This window comes from Aythya marila (assembly GCF_965140915.1).
Source record: "Aythya marila genome assembly, chromosome: Z".
Classification (NCBI taxonomy): domain Eukaryota; kingdom Metazoa; phylum Chordata; class Aves; order Anseriformes; family Anatidae; genus Aythya; species Aythya marila.
In genome coordinates, this window is record NC_139080.1 from 87,918,251 (window position 1) to 87,940,390 (window position 22,140).

General features: G+C 43.3%; 1 pseudogene across 1 annotated transcript; it reads right to left on the reverse strand.

Annotated features, from left to right (window-relative positions):
• Positions 1–3,037: 3,037 nt before the first annotated feature.
• LOC309890264 (delta-1-pyrroline-5-carboxylate synthase-like) lies at positions 3,038–20,928 on the reverse strand (annotated as a pseudogene). Its single transcript has 11 exons — positions 20,830–20,928; positions 20,217–20,361; positions 17,892–17,965; positions 17,556–17,664; positions 16,230–16,456; positions 8,120–8,257; positions 7,815–8,010; positions 7,458–7,579; positions 5,490–5,676; positions 3,858–3,944; positions 3,038–3,240 (listed from the first exon to the last, which is right to left on the reverse strand). The product of its transcript is annotated as a delta-1-pyrroline-5-carboxylate synthase-like (transcript).
• Positions 20,929–22,140: the final 1,212 nt, after the last annotated feature.

Consider the following 22,140-nt stretch of genomic DNA (forward strand, 5'->3'; position numbering starts at 1 on the left):
CTGACTGTTCAAAAACGGTAAATGCAGGGGGATATAATCTAGCCAATTTAAGGTCATTTTGTAATATTACTATCCAAGTAGCATACGACCCTGATAAGGTGTCTGGAGTGGATGGATCTTTGGAAAGTGGGTGAAAATTAGGTATAGGGTATACGGTATTGGTAGCTATGTGGTGATGGGAGGGCAAGGAAGAATTTACCACCTAATTGGAAGTATTATATATGGAGTGGTAATTCATGTCAAGAAAATGGTTGATATTAATAAAGAAGGGGAAGATTTGGGAGGGTGGCCATGGGGGTTGGAAAGCCCCACACTAGACACTAACACCACCCTAACACTAGACTCTTCTCGATGAGGCCATCAGGAATGTAAATGACTTTAGAGGGAACAGAGAAGGGTGATTCAGGAGACTGCATGCAGTCTCGGGTTTCTTGTTCTCCAGCCATTGAGGCATGGAAGTTTCTGGGTGTTTACTGTTACTGTTATTTGCAAAGTTGTTTGACCAATGAAAAGTTGTTTTGAAAAGAACTGCTGTGGAGAGAAGGGTATAGGAGGGGAGCCTGCCCTCAAGATAAAAAAAAAAAAAACAAAAAGGAAGGCAACACGATGTGACGAAGTTATGTCATCAGTAAAGAAGCAGAAAGAAGGAATGAAAAGGAGCAGGTTGGCAGAATGGAGACCAGGACAGGAACAGGCACTTTTCTCAGTCGTTCTTCTTGCCATCTCAGGAGTCGGGAGCACTTGGAACAGTCCTTCCCACTCACGTTGCAGCTTCGATTCTTTCCACATTTGCATCAAAACACGATCTCCTGCTCCGAATGGATGGATCAGGACTTCCAACGCCTCCAACATTACATGCTGTCGCAGTAGGGGATCTCCAAGTGCTGACTCTAAGGAACGGGATGGGGCACAGAGTGGAGTGGAGACACCACGGACAGGCTCTGTGACGAGAAGGGGACCTGATGCTCTTGTGCGCACTGTGACCGATAAGCTGCATGATCGCTACCCTGAGCTAATGGCCTGTCATGTTTTTGAGAAAGCGTTGTACTCTAGTGAGAGAACTGGTGTTTCTCTACAAGCAGCAATCCCCATGCTTTTGCTTCAGCTTTGAATATTGAAAGAACAATATGATCAAGCAAGTAACCGAAACTTTTTCAGCTGGAAGTAGCTCAACCTTTCTTTTACACAGGAAGAAAAATCTAGGAGCATAACAGATTACACACCAAAAACAAAAACATGTAAATAAACAATGTAATAATATCACTCGCAGAAAAAATAAAAAAAAAACAAAAAACAAAAAACAACACGGACAGGTGGCGACTCCCCTTCTCCTGCGGGGCAAGACATCAAGCGGTGTCCATCTGTCCCTGCACGGGAAATGGATGCTGGAAGTGGGCTTCTCACTATCGCTGCTTTGGGTAGTTGTGGAGTAATTGCCTTAACTGTTCCCTCATTAATGGAAATGGTTAACCCAACGAAAGTTAGAACAAATGATGGGGATTCTCCCCTCTAAACACAGGCCAAGAGAGCTGGAGTTGTTCATCACGGAGAAGAAAAAGCTCCAGGGAGAGCTAATTGCCGCCTTTCAGTGCCTAAAGGTGGCTTATAAAAAAAGTTGGAGAGCAACTTTTTGCTCAGACAGATAATGACAGGGCAAGGAAGTTTCCAAACTAAAAGAGAAAGAGGGGAGTTAGATTAGATGTTATGAGACCAGGGGAAAGGATAGAGGAAGACAGACACTGAGAAGGGCAGAGGAATCAAAAAAGATCAAGAGACGAGTGGGACAGAGGAAGGAGTAACAGCGGTAGCTGGACAGAGGAATTGCAGGGAACGCTACTGCAGGCGTGCAGTACTGGGTGCTGCAGTATCAGTGCTTTTATCATTGATGGGCAGTACCAGTTGTGGTTGCAGTGCAAGCAGTTGTCACAAAGTCTCAGGAGAGCATAGAAGCACAAGAGGAGCGTGGGGCATAATAGCTTTCTCAGGGTTGCAGAGTAGAGTGCAATGGTCCTAAATGGGTGAGTGCGGTAACATGGCTACCCAGCAGACACCCAGATGCCCGGATAGGTCCTGTGTGCCACTATGTTGGCTCCTGAGTACCACGCACACGCCAGCAGTCAACAAAGCATGCAGAGGCAAGTTAGCAGCAAGAAACGGATGCACAGGAGAGAATGTCCCTGTGCAGGCTGCACCCATCCCACTCCCTGCCCTGCCAGCATTTGCAGTGTGGCACCATTCCACTCCCTCCCCATGCACCTTGACACTCCAACCACCCTGACCTATGGAGGGCTTCCCTGAGCCCTGGCTGCAGCATGCACACGTGAGTTCCTTTGTTCCAGTACGCAAAAGGCAGCATTTATTCAGAGCTTCTTTTAAACTTCAAGGTAGTATTGCATCTGGATGACGGGTTTGGAGGGATTACATTTCACAGAAAACCCATGAGAAATAAATGTCTGGTGGACAGAGGTAACAAAATTCACACCGTATACAGTTGCGCTATTTATCTACAGTTGTCAAAAATACAAAGAAATTAGATAAAAAAGGTTGCTTGGTCAAAACATTAATGAAATATACGTTCCAAACGCATAGGAATCACAGAGTGATCAAACAAAGACAGTAAGTGTCTTAAAGCTTTAGAGCTTTCAAGAGCTGCTGTGGTCACGTGACTAAAGGAAAGCTACCGAGTTTGTTCACCAAGACAGGTGTTCAGATTAAAGACAGGGAAAAAAAATTACACTCTACCACCAGGCATCTTTGCTGGAGGGGAGCAAGGGCATGAACAGAACGCAGCAGATATTTCAACTTTTCCTTACGGTATCTGTATGTTTTAAAGAAACCTCTCTGGCAAAAGCAAGGTCAGTTTGCAGATACTATCTAAGGAAACAGTAAGAGACAGCAACAAATAATGCGTGTCACGGATGGGATCACTTCATATTCATTGTACTGCACAATGACCAAGAACAATGATCTCAGAGCTGAAAAGCAAATCTCTTTCCCCAAAGAGTACCCTGAAGCCTGAACGTCTTCAATAAACATTTTATTGATGAGTTTTCTCAATGTACTCGGTATTTCTCTGAGGGAGAGGTAGGCTCTCATGGGGCTACTTCATGCTCCCGTGCTCTGAGAAGTCAGAAACAACATGATTGTCCCCTGTCAGTAACCACTTTGTAGTTCAGAGTCCTTCAATTCCCACTGGTTCGCGTGCATGGATACGAGAAGTACTAATTCCAACTTCATCACCTGTAGAAAACACACAAGGTAAAGGTAGTTGATCCTCAGAAGATATTCAACTTTGTACTATATAGCCCTGCATCTTTATGTAGAAGCAGTCATTCACCTCCCTTCCTTCACTCCTCCCCAAGTGTCAGAAGTTATTTTTACCTGTTCTGATCAGAGGAGCCTTATTCTAAATTGGAATGTTTATACTTCTGTCAGTTTCAGCTTCACTTTTAGAGAGAAAGAAGCCAGAAAGCTACGTGTGTCTTACATACATCGTACATTTGTTTGAGGGTTTACCCTTTGAACAATAAGAACTAAATTAGTCAGGATTCCATTCTTATATCCTTTTTTGTTTTTCTTTTTCCTCTTCTTAAACAGACTATTGCGTGATCTTATAAAACCCTAAACACAATTTTTTAACACACAGAGCACTGCATGTTCAAGCCTGCTACAGCGATTTCTAGTAGTTTCTACCTCAGGAATTAATGTTTCCCTTGTCTTCTGCACTTCCTAGTATGTGCACCTGTTTACTTAGGTAACTGATACTCAGTTTTGTTCCAGTCTTTCCTTCCTCCCACACTGCTGAGGGAGCAAACGGCTTTGTGGTGCTTAGCTGCCTGCACACCACAGGCACATACAGAGTACAAATCTCTATCCATCAGAGAATCGGTTACTGGCATTCCAAGCACTGTCCACATGCTGGAGGAAGAACTCCACTGTTTTCTCTGAAAAAGAGGCAGAGAAGAAAATAGGATACAGTACAGAGTGATCATGCAGTCCAATAGGCACAGCCTCATACCGTGAAGAGATACAAGAACAGAACTTTCACCTGCAACATTATCAGACAGTATTTAACAGCCTGGATTAAAGCATGTTCATACACACCTTCTTTGTAATATGTTTATCACATAGACACAACTGTAAATATTACAAGAAGCTTGCAAAGACAAGAAGTGAAAAGATGTCTAATTCTTACTACAGCCTAGACCTCGCAAACAGGGATAGTTGTATGACTGGGAAAAAGTGACAGCAGCCCCGAGCTACATTTTGCAGTCAGACAGTTAAACTACATGTTCAGCTCTACATTATCTCAATGGATACATGGAACTGTTCTATAAAGAACATGGAAAGTCCTATCATAATGGAATTAATGGAAATTAATGGAAAGTCCTATATTAAGTTTATACTGAAAACAGTATTTGGGAAAGAGAATGCAGAAACACCACATGAAGTCAGCTAACTAACCCAGTTCAACACAGAACATGCGAGACTGGAGCAACCTCAAGCAGAGTTGTACGAGCCTTAGTACTCTGAAGGATGCCTTTCTCTGTAAGGCTGTAAGCTGCAAGTCAGTTGCCCAGAGCAATGGGACGAATGCTAAAGATGAACTCTATCTCCAGTACACACCCAAGTAAATCACTAGTGCACCAGGTAGTGGCTTACAGTATCAAATGCATGCCTTTCGGTGCTACTCGTTTAATTTCTGCAGAAGGTACAGAAACAGATGCCTGCTTGAATCTCACACTGATGAGCCACAAATCAAAATGACCTTACTGTAGCTGACTCTCAGAAGTTTTAGCCTTGTATGGAGAGTCATCCTTTGGCTGGGAGCAGTTCTAGCTACGTTTTGAAGTGGCAGAGTGTTCAAACCACATGCAGAGGAGTGGAAGAAGCACAGAGTGGCGCATAGGAACAGAAGTTCGCGGCATCAATGGAGCAAGAAACTGGGAACTGAGATACATGCAGCTTTTACGCTACAGATGCGGAACTGGGAAATAAAGGACTGGGAGAGATGGAGAAAAACACTTGTGGTCCTTGTTTGCAAGGCTTAAAAGCAACCTGGGAAGACAAAACGTATATAGTCTGATCTTTCCTACAGCCCATATTCCCTCTATAGAAGCTCACCTCTTCCTCCTTCGGAGGCCTAAAGACGTCTCCAGGATTCAGGAGATGTTTCTGCAAAACTGTCTGATGTGGTAAGTCTGTACAATACAGGAACACAAAGCAATCTGCCTGACAAGAGCATGCGTTGACTTGTCGTTGGCCAGTTGCTCAAACACATGCCTTCACCTCCTGGAATAAGGGCACACAACATGTTTTCCTTGAATTAAACACAACTACAGATAGATTTAGCTCATAGGGTTCCAGCTGATTATGCTCACTACAGAACCAAGATAAGAGAAACTACTGCAATGTAAGTAGTTATGCTAATAACAAGATCCCACAGTGAAACCAAAGCAGAAGCTTAAGGGAACAGATTGGTCACAAACCATTCTCCGTGACGGTAACATCCAGGTGAGAACTTCCATACTTGTGGATATGTTCGACACCCTCTTGTACACTGTCCACAACCTCAATGCAGCTCTCCAGATCCCCATATTCGTCGTGGAGAGATTTCACTTCTGAGGGGTTGAACATCAAGTAAGAGGCAAACTTTGGGCCAGCATGAATCTTCACCTGCAATACCAGAAGTATTTTGTGCTGTAGATTGTACCAGTGCGTAACAGGTGAAAAGTGCAGCTTGTTGTTCTGGGTATAGCTAGGATAGAGTTAATTTTTTTCATAGCAGTCCCTATACTGCTACATTTTGGATTTTTGCCTTAAACAAACCACTGTTTTGGCTGTTGCTAAACAGTGCTCACACAGTTCCAAGGCTTTCTCTTCTCCCCCCACAGTGAGAAGGTCGAGGGTCTGCTAAAAGTTAGGAGAGCACATACCCACAACCGATTCAAACTTAACCAAAGGGATAGCCTATGCCATATAATGTCAAAGTCAGCAATATAAAATGAGGGGAGGGGAGTTTCGAGGAAGGCAGATATTTCCAGGTTTGCAAGTCTCCCCTACAAAAGACTTTACCTGTTTTTATCCCTTTCTTTTGTAAACTGACACCAGCCCTCTCCAAAGTGTATGTTTCAGACACAAAAGAGTTACTGGGCCCAAAACAAGGCAAGGACTTTCAGTTATTTTACGATCCTGATGAAGAAGATCTAATGCATCGTCAATCTCTGAATTTAATCGTAGCAGCTAAGACACCTTAACAATGAGAGGGAGGAGTGGAGGAGCAGGTGCTGATCTCTTCTCTCAGGTGACAGCGACAGGACCCAAGGGAATGGCATAGAGCTGTGACAGGGGAGGGTCAGGCTGGATGTTAGAGAAAGGTTCTGCACCAAGAGGTGGCAGGGCACTGGAACAGGCTCCCAGGACAGTGGTCACAGCACTGAGCCTGCTGGAATTCAAGAAGTGTTTGGGCAACGCTCCAAGATGCATGGTCTGATTTCTGGGTGGTCCTGTGTGGAGCTAGGGGTTGAACTTGGTAGTCCTCATGGGTCCTTTGCAACTCAGGGTATTCTATGAAAAAAAAAAAAAACACAAAACAAAACACAACCAAACCAGACATTAAAAAAAAAAAAAGACAAAAAGAAAACACAAGCGAGTGAGGACTTGCTCCTGACTAGCTATCTGGCAAGCTTCTCTTAATATGACTTTAACATTATCAGAACATGACCTATTTTACCATGTTTTCCTGCATCAATCACTGCTTGTATACACTATTTGCCAAATGGAAATGCTATGTGAAAAATCCATGTTTTGAGTGTAATTTAAGTACTTCACAAATATTTCTCTCGTGATGCATCTCTGCTACAAAACATTACGCATGTCAAAGCAATTATGTAGGACAGTGGCCTTTCACTGTTCCTGTGGAACAGTGGGAGGGGGAAATAATGGGCGGGAAAATGGGTGGGAATAAAGGCAAGTGAGACAAAATGTTCAAAATATGTGGATGAAGCAGATTAGAGGAGGAGAAACATAAAATGGGAAACGACTGAGGTAAGAAGGTAAGTTAATAGATTTAATCAGAATAGTATTTGGGTCCGGGAGGTTGCCAGCCAGTAAGTCAGAATTAAGAGTAGTAGAGAAAGGGTTGGGGAAATGCTCTTCCAAGGCAGAGAATGATTTTTTTCTATGTAAAAGGAAGTAGTTGTATCCCAGCAATGGCATGCAGCCACCCCAAAGAAGCTGCTTGCAGATCGTTTCTATGGAAAAGCTTGGGGTTGCATGGAGAAGCCAAGAAAGCTCTCCGAAAAGAGTACAAAGGTGTACAAAGAGACATGTGGGTAACGTAAGTGTTATGTTATCATAAAACTACATAGGGCTATGTCAGCAAGACCAAGGGCTCCTAAAATGAACAACAAGTAAATAAAACAAAACAAAAGCCAACACAAGTATAAATGACTAACCTGTTCTACTCTCAACGTGTCTATGATCTGATCAAACAACGGAGTTCTCAGCAGGTCTCAGTGAATTAGGAGTGTTTCCCGAGCATCACAGGCAGCAGTATATTCACACTTCGAGCCTCTGACTGAGGTTTAAGAGTAAACAATTGGTTACGTAACATTTATGACAAAGAATTTGAAGAGCATGTGAATTATTATTACGTATGGTTCTAATAATATATTAATATATATATTAATATAATATAATAATATATTAATATAATAATATAATAATAATAATAATAATATAACCATACCACATATTCCAAATGTGTAGTTCAGTTACACTCATGGTATCCAAGTCACTCTCTCACAGCTTACTTATTCATGTGGCCTTCTCCACGCTGGCATCTGTGTCCACATACACATGACAGATCCATTCACCGTGTCCCATCACTGGAATTCCCTTAGCAGCTTTCTGGATAGTCCTGACTAGCTGGGATGAACCATGTGGAATGATTAGATCTACCAGCTTCTCCAAATGGCAGACATCTTCCACTTCCTTGCTTGTATTCACACGTGAAAGTTGTGACACAAACAGTCAATGGCCTGAATTCTCAAGCTCTGCCTGTGCTTTTTCTACATGCTACAGCACAAAAGTTGTTGCTTTAATTCTAGACACTTACTACTTGCACTGCATCTTTGACTCCATGAATGGAGAGTGCTTCTTGAGTCAGATGATGAAGGATTTGATTGCTGTATGCTGCCTCTTTCCCTCCTTTTATTAGCAAGCCATTTCCGCTAGCTATGGCCAAAGAAGACACCTGTCAGAAGGGAATTAAAACAACAACAACAACAACAACAACAACAAAGTGATCTGACTCCTCTGGGAGAATAACATCTGCAAAATAGAGTAAGAACAGGATTTTGCATTCTGCTGACTTACTCAATATTAATATACAGCACCAAGAATTTTTTCCGAGTCAGAACGTGTAACTCCAGAAATGAAGTATCTTAACGTTTCAGAAACAAACTTGAGCTTCAGGGTACTACTGGCAAAGGGAGACTGCAGTAAGTCAAAGGAAACCCTGAACATAGGCTCTGGCACAAATTCGCTAGTTGTATAAAACTATTTCAGATGCAAGAACTCTTATCCCTAATCATTCTGGCTGGAAGTAGCTAATGAGCTCTTCCTACGACTAACATTTTACTTGTGCTCTCTTATACAGAAGCCTTTTGTTTAATCACGCTGATTTTACGTTTATAACCAGAAGGTGTCCTTGCCTATGGCAGGGGGGAGTAGATGACCTTCAAGTTCCCTTCCAGCACAAATCATTCTATGATTCTATGACACCTCCCACTAGACCAGATTGCTCAAAGCCCCATCCAACTTGGCCTTAAATACTTCCAGGGATGGGGCATTCACAACTTCCCCAAGCAGCCTGTTCCAGTGCCTCACCACCCATAGTAAAGAATTTCTTCCTTTATTCTAATCTACATCTACCCTTTTAGTTTAAAGCCATTACTCCTTGTCCTGTCATTACACTCCCTGACAAAAAGTCCCTCCCCAGCTTACCCGAAGCCTGCTTCAGGTACTAGAGGGCCACTATAAGGTCTCCTCAGAGCCCCCTCTTCTCTAGGCTAAGCAACCCCAGTTCTCTCAGCCTGTCTTCATAGGAGAGGTCCTCCAGCCCTCATCAACTTCGTGGCCCTGCTCTGGACCTGCTCTAACACATTTATTTCTTATGTTGGAGTCCCCAGAGCTGAATGCAGCACTGCAGGTGGGGCCTCACAGGAGTGGAGTAGAGAGCGAGAATCACCTCCCTGGACCTTCTGGTCATACTTTTGATGTGGCTCACGATACGGCTGGCTTTCTGGTTTGCAACTGCACATCGCTGGCTCATGTAGAGCTTTTCATCCATCAACACTCCCAAGTCCTTCTCTGCAGGGCTGCTCCCAATCCACTCATCAACCAGCCTGCATTCATTCTTGGGAGTGCCTTGATGACGGTGGTGAACCTTGCACTTAGCCTTCTTGAACTTCACGAGGTTCTCATGTACCAACCCCTTAAGCATGTCAAGGTCAACTCAGACCAACTCCTTTTCCCTACTAGTGTCCTCTGGGTAAAAAACAGTCACCGTGTTTGATATTCTACCTCATCCTGCTGTCCACAATTTGAAAAGAATACTGAAAAAATAAGGAAGACTTCAGAAAGATCCTTGTCATTTAGTGGAACCTTGCTGTACCCAGATACTGTGTGTCTTTAACATACAAAACTAGACATTAAAATGCAATTTGATTGTATCTTGTTAACAATCTGCCTCTCCGAAGATCAGCATCACGAAGGAAAGCTGCAGAGACAAGCTTATTTAAATAAATAAAAAACATCCAATCTGTAATGGGTTTGAAAACAGTTTGTTCCCTTTAGATAGTAATAGAGCACGGCTGTACTTCAGAACAATTGGATTTCTTGAAATCTGTAAGAAGCAGTCTGTGAAATATGATCTCAGAACTTCGCCTTGTAAGTACTAGAGACAAACATGCTATTGTATATTGTTATAAATGACTGAGTCCCGAATAGGGTTACAATCAAAGTTTACAATTTATTAAAGGAACAGAGGTAAGCAAACAGCACTGGGTGCGCTGGGAGTCTCTGCTCCACGAAGACGCACACCGGTTACATCAGGCGACTGGTTTTTATGCTCCTAGGCTAATACATATTCATCACCACTTTTGGAAAAGGCAGGGGTATTATAATTAGTTTCCCAGAACCTGAACCATCCCACGGATGCATGCGTATCAGTCTCCAGTGGTCCCTCTGAGGGTCGCTCATACTGAAGGCTCGTAGTCTTCCTCACAAGTTTTGTCCTTCGGTCGTTCTTCAGCTTCCCCCCCACCCTCCCCTTATTTAGTAGTCTCTGGGCCAGATGCCAGAAAGTCGTGTCTCATGCAATAGTCAGCAGTTATCTCAAAAAACTCCCCCCTATTCTCTTATCTCCCAGACCCAAGTCTCAAGGTTTACCCTTCAAACCCTCTATCAACACGAACTGCTAGACCATTCTTTTGCAAGATACAAGAACTATATACACTAACCACTCTGTTTCTCTTGGACTTGTGGTTATTTATACAAGGGGATGTAAGACAGAAGGTCACATTTCATTATGAGGCCCTAGCATTGTTCCATATTGACACGAATCAGATGAACATATTTCACAGTCCCCCATCTCCTTTTTCATGGTATTGATTCGTGTTTTCCTTTCCAATCGAGTCAATACTTGCCAAATTGGTATCAATTTTGGATATTCTTTTCTTTTTATTATCGTCAGGCAATGGGTTTTCTCTTCTCCCTGGTTCTGGGTCAACAGTGTGAGAAACTCCGTAGCCAGTAACTTAGGCTCAGGCGAGGATCTCAGTGAAGAAGTAATTTGTTCGCGATTGCAATGGCGGGCGCCCCACAAGCAGGAGAGCACACCTACTAGTTCCAAAACACAGTTTATATACTTTTTGATGACAGGACCCTCCCCTGTTTCCCCACTGACTGGGTAATCCAGGTTCACCATCTATCCGATGCTTCACAAACAATGCATGGCCTTCACTTGCCGGCCTGTTAAATTTCAAATTTCTTTTGACATTTTTACTGCTTGGAGAGGTAATGTTTCTTCGCTTGTCTGACTTGACACCGTGATTTTCACCTAATTGTCCTAAGAAGTCTGGTTGTCTGCATTTTACAAGGTCGCCTGCTAAGCTTTCTTATCACTGTAAGCATATCTCAGTACCACATTCCTGCCCTCTAAACAACGTAACTCTGCAAAAACAACATTCCTATTCCCACAACAGGTACTGCAGATATTTGCATTCCTTGTATAACTGGAGTGTATCAGCCTGGTAATAGAAGGTATTAAACATGGAATTATTAACAATTCTCCACATATCCCCAATACAACCATCCTCATTTTAGCAAAACAATCACTGCCCATAAAGCCCCCTCCCATAATCTTCTTAGATCGATTCCATTCCAAGTTTGAACTGGGACGTGTGCAATCTTCTTCATTTCTTTTACAAGTTCATTTACAGCTTTTCTTTCTGTTGTGGTTTAACCCAGCTGGCAGCTAAACACCACACGGCCATTCACTCACCTCACCCCCTCCCTCTCTGGGATGGGAGAGAGAAATGGGAAAGTGAAGCCTGTGAGGTGAGATAAAGACAAGAAAATAATAATAAATAATCATAAATAATAATAATGACAATGACAATAATGATGATAGTTCTACTACTACTCATGTGTATGAAACAAGTGATGCACAATGCAATTGCTCACCACCGCTGATGCCCAGCTGTCTGATGCCCAGCCTAACCCTGAGCAGTCCAGCCCTCCTCCCAGCTCTTGCTGCACCCCCAGCCTGCTCGCTGGCAGGACAGTGAGAAGCTGAAACATCCTTGGCTTGGTGTAAGCATGGCTCTGCAACAATTAAAACATCAGCATGTTATCAGCGCTCTTCTCATCCTAAACCAAAACGTAGCATTCTACCAGCTACTAGGAAGAAACACCTTCATCATTAATCTCTAAACAGCAATTACTAAGGTTAGATTTTCCACAGACTTCTTCTTGTGCTAGTAAATAATCCAAAGCTAAGCGATTTTGATACATAAGTAGATAAGTAGTCCTTATCTTGGTATTTTGCTTTGCAATTAAGCCAAGTGCACCTCCGGTTTTATTTACAACTATTTCCATTACAGCTTGTAACCTAGTTATTCTATTAAGCATATATATTGGGGTCCTATAGCCCCAGGATCCGTCTTCTGCCCATGTAGCTGGATCATAATAGGCAAGACGCCTTCAATCAAGGGGTTGGGCCCACTTTCAGGGTCAATTTGGGCTTGTGATACCGTTCAGCCTGCCGGGGTGATCCAGCTCCTGGAAAACGAATCACAATTTTATATGGGTTTAAAAAGAAAAGTTCTTACGTTATTTTCTCGGGACAACCTCACCTTAGTGTGGGAGAAGTCCGGTCGAGGCCCTCTCACTCGGCAGTCAATACCCATCGCCTCCCTCGGTAGACCATACACACTGCAGTGGAGGGTCCTGCCCCGGTCTTGCCTTCTCCCTTTCCTCCCTTTAGGCTTGTCCCCTTTATTTGGCGTCCTTAATTCATGCAGAGCCTCATTGCCAGAATATGAGTTCTTCTTTAGCTTTAGTTTCAGTTCCCCAGGAGTGGACTCAACCCTCCAGGTTTCGGTAGTTACTGGTCCTTTTATTCTGGATCTGTGGATCCAACCCCTTTCCGCTGTTCTCACAGCTGTTTCAGTAGTAAGTAAAACTTACTACTTACAGTCCCTCCCATCGGGGGCTCAATGATTCTTCCCTCCAGGTTTTTATTAAGACCTTGTCTCCTGGTTGTATCTTATGAATAGCAAATCCTAAAGGTGGTGTTTGAGCCATCATTCCAATTTCTCTTAGCTCTTGTAACCTCCTTCCAATGGTAATTACGTATTTCTGGATGCTACGCTCCTCAACTACATTTTTCCTAGAGGCATCCCTTGAGAATAAGGCATACCATATAACATTTCATATGGCGATAATCCGCTCTCACTGTGTGGTTTAGTTCTTATGTTTAAAAGTGCCAATGGTAAGCATTTCATCCAGGGCATTTGTGTCTCGATCATTAATTTAGCCAAGTGTTGTTTTAGTGTTTGATTCAATCTTTCTACTTTCCCTGAGCTTTGTGGGTGCCACGGAGTATGGTATTCCCACTGAATACCTAATGATTGACATAATAATTTTATTATTTTAGAAGCAAAGTGTGTGCCCTGATCAAAATCAATGTACTGGATTATCCCATATTTAGGTATCAGGTGTTCTAATAGAGCTTTTACCACCATTTGTGCCATAGCTCGAGCTACGGGATAAGCTTCTACCCATTGTGTTAAATGATCTGCTATTTCCCATAGATATTTTATCCTCCCTACCTTGGGCAATTCAGTGAAATCAACTTGTACTTTCTCAAAAGGCCTGTAAGCTGTTTTTCTCCCTCCCGTGGCTGCTTGTCAAAACACTTTCTTATTTATCTTCTGACAAGTTAAGCAACGTTGTGTAATTTGTTTTGCTATTTCAAAAAAAAAAAAAAAACCACACAGCTTCCTGCTGAGGCAGAACTATTAACATTCCTACATCCTCCTTCCCTGCTCATTCAACTTCAAATGGCTCTGTTAAATACTACATGCCACACCTTTAACACCGGGGACAACTCTTTTAACGCTTCCTTTATTTTTCTCCAGCCTGTACTTTTCTCATGCCAACACCAAAGGCTCAGTCAAGAGCCAATTAATTCCACTCCTTTTCTCTCCAAGATGCTGAAACAACGTATCAGTATACTACACTTCATCCTATTTTCCTTCTCTCCTCCAAAACATGAATTGCCAGATAGTGTTATAGTCGACTGATCCATAAAGTGGCCATTTAGCTTATATAGTGGCCACCACTGATTGCAATACTTAGTGAAAGTCCTCTTCCTTTCTGCGCTCCCAGTTCTAACAATATCCTTTGAATGTGCCAGCGTGCACCCAAGGAGGCTTTCTTTAAAACATCTTTGTTTTGGATATTACTCATTCCTTTGATTTTCCATTCCCTTTTATTTATTTATTACTATTCCTTATTAGTTACTGTCCTTTGTTTCAATTTCCACGCAAACCTTTTTACTGTGGGTTTTTACTATCTTTTCCTAATCTTCTTCCCAAATGTCCCAGTTCTCTGGGATTAAATGCCTCTTCCCGCATACAAACTTTACTATTTCAGGTTATTAAGGAGCCCCGTTCCATGTTCCAATCATAAATCCATGGAACTTCAGGAAAAGAGCTGAAGCACTCAGCCTTTCATCTTCTAGACAAACATTACCACCTTTTCCACAAAATTTACATTTCAACAGGACCGAATTTCGAGCCAAATGCCAAGTTTTCTCATGCACTTTGTTAATAAGCCCATACAAAACAAGGAATCACTCCTGTGTATCCGTCAATAAATACCATTTAAAAAGGCATTGACACCTAAATAAATTCACTCTCCCCCTTCTTACCAAATTGCCAGGGCTCAAGCCCAAACCACCACAGAAAGGACTCTCTCCGTTCTACCGCTTTGATAATCAGTCAGCCCCCTCCACCTCTCCAGTACTTGGCAAACTGACCAAACGCCACAGCAAATACACCAACACTTCTAAACTGTTAGTTACTTAGATAACGCTCCCGCCTTTTTTCTTGTCACACTCAAAGCATTTAAGAGCAAAAATAGGATCACAAGATACACTGCCAGGCCCACATATTGGGCACCACCAATCAAAACTTGGTGAAAACAGCACTTCTTTTTGGTCTGTCACGCACTTCGTTCGTCTCCGGCCGCTCCCCTCACGGAGAATACGGAACCGCGGATCGGAACTCCGCACTCGCTTCGCAGCTCACTAGAAGGTAAACTGTTAGTCTGCAATTGTTTCACCTTTACTGCAACTCAAGACTGAACTCTGAGCACTGACTCAATTCCGTGTATGCTATCTCCAGCTAGCTATCAGGCACACACTACTCCATGGAGAAGTCAAATTTCCTCGGTAATTGCTTACCCAAACCAGTATGAGATGCAATAGTAAACTATGGAGGAAGCAACCTCTTCTCTGCACTCAGAGTCCATCCTACTATCAGCTACAGCATGGGAGAGAAACCATATTATTCAGATGCAGAGGTATCAAAGATGATCCTCTGAAGTTACATCGGAGAACTTGAGGATGGGGGCTGGCAGGAAGAAAAGTAACAAGACAAGTCATCCTAAGTCTGTAAAAAAAGAAAAAAAAAAAAAGAAAGGTTGGGGGGGGGGGGGGGGGGGTTGAGGGTGGGAAGCCAGTAAGAATCAGCCTGATAAAACAAATGAGATAAAGAAGAGGAGAATGGGAGAGTTTGGCTAGGCAAGGCAAGACACCCAGGAGGCAAAGGCTGGAGTCTAGGAAGGCAGACTAGAATTTGGCAAGGAAACATACTGGTTTTCTGTGAAGAACAGAGCGAGCAGCAAGGAAGCAATAATGGCAGAAAGGGAGACTACTGCCTTTTCCTTTCACATGAACTTTGCCTACAGCAGACTCCCCTTCAGTATGAAACGAGGAGTCTCTTTTTAAGTGCCCATACCCATCCCTTGCTCCTCAAATACTTGCTCATATGTTAGAGAAATGCTCAATCAGTCTTGCTAAAGATACCGGCAGTAAGAGCCTAGACTTAGCTTTTACACGCTTGTGGAAAGATATCATTCTGCCTCAGTGCAAACATGCAGTATCAGTATGGGACAGACCACTCAGAGCCTAGAACTTCTACTTCGTGCTGATCTTTTTCAGCATATATTCTTAACAGTTGCAGTTTGTTATTAACGACCTATATTAAACATTTGATGTTTAATCGTAGCCTGCAATTCAGCTGTAGTCAGCATGGACAGAAAAGTGCTCATTGGTAGGAGCCTTGTAAGTTGCAAGTTAAGCAGGGAAGCTATGTGATAAGACACAGGCAGAAATTGCACCACCTGAATGTAAGCTAACTCCTTCTCTACGTTGGGTATCAAAAACCAACGCTGAATAACTCTCAGCATTGCAGAAGCAAGTCCCAGGAAGACTGTAGTTTTCTGTAGAAAAAAAAAAATGGGATGACAGCAGAATTCATTTCAGAAGAATACAAGCAGAAGTCTTTTGAGGCAAGACTTCTTGCAGCCTTCCAATAACTCACCAGTAGAAATACACTTTTGTTATCAAAGATCTCTCTGCCCTCCTCACATACCTGTGGAAGACAGTCAGTCTGGACGGGACTCAAAAAAATCGCAAGAAAGACCCCAACAGGCACTGTCACCTGCTCCAACTCTAGATCTTTTGCTATGCGTGCTCTCTGAACTATGCTGCCGACGCTGTCCTGTGAAGATGCTGCAATCTGACAGAGCCCAACAGCCAAGCTGTTCAGCTTTGATGTAGACAGACTGAGACGTTTCAACAAAGGAAGTGCCAATCTTCCTAGAAGAAAGAAAAAATTGCGCTCAAGATAGATTTATCTGGCTAGTTTCAAGAAAGTGACCTAATGGTCAAACCAGGAAAAAAAGCCGCTGTTTCCCACGCCGCAGCAAGAAACCTACCTAAGATGAACAATGTAAAGCATTAAGTTTAGTAGCTACAATCAAACTGCTCCAATTTGACAACGCTTTCACCTACCATCACATATACACCTAATACGATATGAATGATTTGTATATGAAGTAACATCCGCAAAGACAAAGTTTGTCCTATTTCTAGTACCGTTACACAACCGTGTACCTGAATTTCTTACCAATTTCTACCCTTGCAATATTCCTGGAAGGTTTGCGCAGTAATTGCCTCTTTCTATTTCACAGATAGAAATCCCAAAGAGCAAAGGAACGCATAGCATTTCAGATTGGGCAAGAGCTGCCGGAGTTTTCTAGTCTGAACACGTTCAGGTAGGAAGTTTACTCAGAAATGTCCCTCCAGGCATTCTCCTCAGTACAAAATGGTTGCCGTATGCCTTTTACTGAACTTCACAATTTGTGATGCGCCAGTTCCACACATTTTCTAACCCAAGACCAGCTTCCTCACGCACCACTCTTACACAAAAGAATGGATTTAGTCTGTGCTGCCTGAACTGTACTTTCCTCAGTCAGAAGGTAAGGTGGTTCTTTCTGGAAAGCATCATTTTTAAGTAACAACCTTCCCCACAGGGGCCAAACATTACGTTAACCAGCCCAGGAGAATATTCATGCTATTTCATGCATGATGATAACAGGGAAGATCCTTGCTAGATTTAATTTCTAAAGTGAGCCTCCTTTGGCAAAAGAAAACACTGTTCTATTTTTAGTTTTTTAAACAATGCTGTGGGTTGCTGCTTTCAAAGGCCTCTCTCTCCATCTTCTCTGATAGAGACAGCTCTTACGGAAGCTGCAGCTGCTTACACTGACAAGCTCTCAAAGTCCTGGGTTCCCTAATCTGTGACGGCCATAATATCCAATTGCAGGTGACAGACTACTCTTGTTCTGCTCCTTTCCTTTGAGGCCCAGAAAAGCTCATGACAACAGGTGTTCCATGAAAGGACCCGTAATATTACCTTTATTTTCAGCTTCTTCTAAGTCCTTTTTGTTTGCCAAGAGAATTTCTTCTCACTGATCAGTTAGTAAGTCACCGAGATGATAAAAAAAAATAAATAAATCTCTGCTCTCTGAAAGAGAAAAGTGTCTGAACTGCATTCTTACACGAACTCCATGGTGTTTGACATCTGGCTCACTTCAGCTCATTCCTACTGACACATCTTCTCACTGGCTTGATGCCCTGAATACTTGGAGCCAGCTGATTTTTTCCAGGACCCATTTGTGTTATAAACCTGTATTTTAAAACTTGCCACATGTTCACAGCCTTAAAGAGCGAGAACATACTGTTCTCTCACCTGCTCAGGCTGCAGAGCTGCCAGCGTCCTGCTACCGGCTCGAGACATTCCACCCTGCTGCTCTACTGTAGGGCCTGCCAAAACACACACACACACACACCCACAAGACATGCAGACAAAGGTGGAAGGAAATGAACACTAACCTTTCAACTTTCAACTCCTTACTCAAAGCAGAAAAACAGGTACGGTCTTAAGAGACATATCAAAGAAGTTTACTGTATGCCACAACAGGAAAATTTGTATCAGATACCAAAATGCTGCCACGGTCCCCGAGCATAGCCCTTTTCAAGGCATCACAGAGATTCAGTAAGATCATCCATGTCGTAGGGGACAAACAAGTATACAACCTGTATCAAGAAGACTTGACAAAGAGCAAAAGAATACAAGGACAGCTACATCTCAGGGAGTGGGAGGCTACTGCAAAAAAAGGAAGGCATCCTTTGAAAAAGTTTAATTACATAACTACTGAAAAGAGAAAAGATTGCAAAACAACCTGGGAATGTGCGAACAATACAGGAAGCCAAAACCAGCCTCAGCAACAGCTTGCACAATAGCTGCTCTCTCTCTGCTCTGTGTACGTTGAAGGGCTCCTACAGAGGAGAGGTTTTTTTCTTGGCACGGATGTCAAAGAATCCATCTCAAACTGAAATGATACAGAACAAGTTTTGAAACAGAAACTGAAGTAACAAGTCAAAAGGCTCAGGCAGCATTTCACTAAGGAGTTCTCAAGGAGCTCCTGGATAAGCTACGTTTTCACTTTTAACTCTTGAAATTGTCTGTAGAACAGATGACTTGGCATGTGACTAATATGCCCGGACTTCTATTCAAGAAGTGTCCTACAGAAATTGCCAGAGCAGGAATTCCCACGGTAAGGAAAATAACAGGAGGTATAGTGGGAAGCGTAAGAAAAGAACTAGGGGACACTTGATTAATAAGACTTAATGAAGGACTGTTAAAACAGCTTTTTAAAGCAAGGTCATACTTTATAATGTGGCGTGTATTTTTGTGTTCTTTGAACACAAAAGGGGTGTTGGACCACGTGACCTCTGGAGGTCCTTTCAACCTCAACCAGCCTGTGATTCCTTTGCAGCCACTATGCAACAAAATAGCAAGTACAATTCACAGCAGATAAACATGAAGCAACGCAGAGACAAAAGGGGAAATCAGGCCTTGGTAGTGCACATAATCCTACGAAAACATCACTTCAATGCTCATCAGCGTTGAACAGCAACTTCCCTGTTTAAGCTTTTGGAGAAGGCCTAGGAAAGGCAACAAAAACCATCCACAATCTAATCAAAACTCAAAGTTAGCCTTGCTATCTCATAAACTGAAGGTTCACTTGCATCTCGGACGCTACACAAACTTTTATTTTCGCTCACCTTGAAAAGGTCACAGTAGAATAAAAACCGTTTCAGCCAAGAGAAACAGGGATCGACAGATCTTTGGAACAGTTTCTGTAGAAAAGGACTAAGAAAACACCTTTTTCATGTGAAAAAGCAATGAGGGAAAAGACAATGTCTCATCATAGAAGTTGAACAGAGATCGATCACCCACGTTCTCTTTCCATACAGAAGGTGGGGGCATCAAAAGCTAGCAGGAAGCAACTTTCACTCCTCCTGCCCACAAGCACACACAAAGTAAAGCAAGCAGTTCTTCACATAGTGCTAGCTCCAGAGTTTACACACAATACCTGGTTAAGGCTCGTGACTCCTGTGACCCATGGATGCTAAGTGTTTACCTCGGTCCAAAGGATATGGCCAATTTTTACAAGAAATCCATTTAGCATTTTTATACTCCAAGGCATTTGCTTGTCTTACAGTGCAAGTCACGAGTATCACTCTATACTTGTTCTATTCTGCTAAGATCACAGATCTTTGGTCTGACTTTCTGCGGCCCTTGTTACATTGTCACAGCAACACACAGGCAGGAAAACATTGCTACATACAGTAACAAAAGACTGAGTCATAAGAAGAACCTAGGATAAAAAATGAAACCGCACACTATCTTAGTTCAGCACTACATTCTATATGCATGCTTTCAGCCTGAAATCATCAATAAGAGACGATAACCTCTAAGACTGAAAACAAGACAAATTCTACTTAGTTCTCTGAATGCAAGGCTGATGCAGCAAGTCATCAGCTGGAAGGAACCCAAGCAGAGGATTCAAGATGTTCCATTCCAACATTGAAACTTACCTTTCCAAAGCCGCTTGTCAAGCAGAGCATAGTTTCCCATTTGTTGAACAGGCAGGCCTAGCCAAATTTCAACCCTAAACTTCCACGGAATCTCTACTGCTCCCAGCGTACATATTACTTCCGTACTCACCTGCAGGTCTTACCTGTGAAAACAAAGTTCCAACTTTCTTCCCTTCTACAATATCTGTGATGACATGACCCGAGATTTTCGGGTGGACTCCATTTGCAATCACTACAGAGGTGCCTCCTCGCAGGGCCCACAAAGCTGCTGTCACCTACAGTGAAGGAGAGAGCCAGTTCCCAAAAATGCACTTGTTAGTTGAATCCCCATCCTCAACAAGAATTCTTATGTTGGAAGAAGCCCTTAAGACCATCAAGTCCAAGCATCAACCTAATGCTACCACTAAATCATATCCCTAAGTGCTATGTCCACACGTCTCTTGAATACTTCTAAGGATGGGGACTCTACCACTTCCCCGGGCAGCCTGTTCTAATGCCTAACCACCCCTTCCATGAAGAAATGCTTATTTAGTACCCAGATATCTAGTGCTGCTCAATAGAGTTGTTCCTCCCTAGGGGTAGGGCTTGGCATTTCCCTCTCCTGAACTTCAAAAGGTTCCTGCCTGCCCCTATCTGCAGCCTGTCAAGGTTCCTCTGAATGCACCGCCCCCACCCCGCACAAGGGCCATTTCCACAGAAGCCACCAACCACCCGCCGCCTCGCCCCCTCCCTATCCAGCCCACCGTGGCGCGCCACCGACCACCAACCTCGTTGCGCCACCCCTCCTCGGCGTCCCGGCCTGCCCCGACAGCTTCTGCCCATGGCGCCGGCAAGCCCTGCATGCTGCTTCTGCCCTGGCTTCCTCCAAGCCAATCACACAGTGCTTCCGCCCTGATTGAAGACAGGCCCTGACATCACTTCCGCCCCAGGTTCCCAGCCAAGCACAGCGTGTCCCCACAGACACAGCAGAGCAAACACACAAACTAACATTGACATCCTACCCGTAAACATGCCGTAACAGTGACTCACCTGAGAAAGAACTGCATGCAATAAAGGCACCTAGTACTACATTAGTTTATTCTAACAGATCCTACTAGCTGTCACCTCAAAAAGACGTGCGTACCGCTCTCTACTTGGAAACGCATCAGTCCGTCCGTAGACTCTGACCCACCTAAAGAGCCCTGCAACTGACTGAAGGAAAAACAAAGCACTTACCCCAAAGAGCAGCCCAGGCAGAAGGAGCTCTCTGATGGCATACCTGGGGCTCATATACCGTTTGGCCGCGCCCAGCACCCAAGCCCAATCACCTGGGAAAGGGAAGGGGCAAAGCACAAGAAAGTAGAAAGAGAGCAGAAGGAGAAGCAGCAGCTGGCGTGTTTTTGTTCGTTTGTTTGTTTTTAATCTGATTTAGCTCAACAGCAAGCAGAGTGCAGACAAGAGAATCGGGCTGTTTCTAGAAGCAACGTTCCGCATGCTTAGGCTGCAGCTTTTAATCTTGAAAGGACAATATGACCAAGCAAGTAACTGGATTTTTTTCAACTGAAATTAGCTCAAACCTTTCTTTACATAGAAAGAAAAATCCAGGAGCATTAAAAAAAAAAAAGAAAAAAAAAAGCACAACATGCCAAAGAAAAACAATTCAATGTAATAATATCACTTTATCACTTGCAGGAAAAATCACATACTTGAGTAGGCTATCTGAGAGCCAAAAGGCCATTCTGACGGGTCAAAACACGCTACAGGACACTGGGTCCTGGCCCTCCGCTGCACTGACTTGAAACCCATCCCTAACACAGCATGAAAACTTGAAACCCAACCCAAACACAGACACAGCATTTCAGCCTCAACACAGTTTTGGGAACTGCTGGAAAGCAGGCTTCATCCTCAATGAGGTGTGCTCAGGCTACACAGCATGGGGCTTCAGGCACCTCTTCCCCTACGGAAGAAGACCGCCATCAGGAACCGCCACGCAAGACAACCTTTTTCCTCTACAACACCTTTCTCAGGAACAATGCAGCATTCCAGAGACCTGCTTTGCTCCTGTTCTAAGGGCT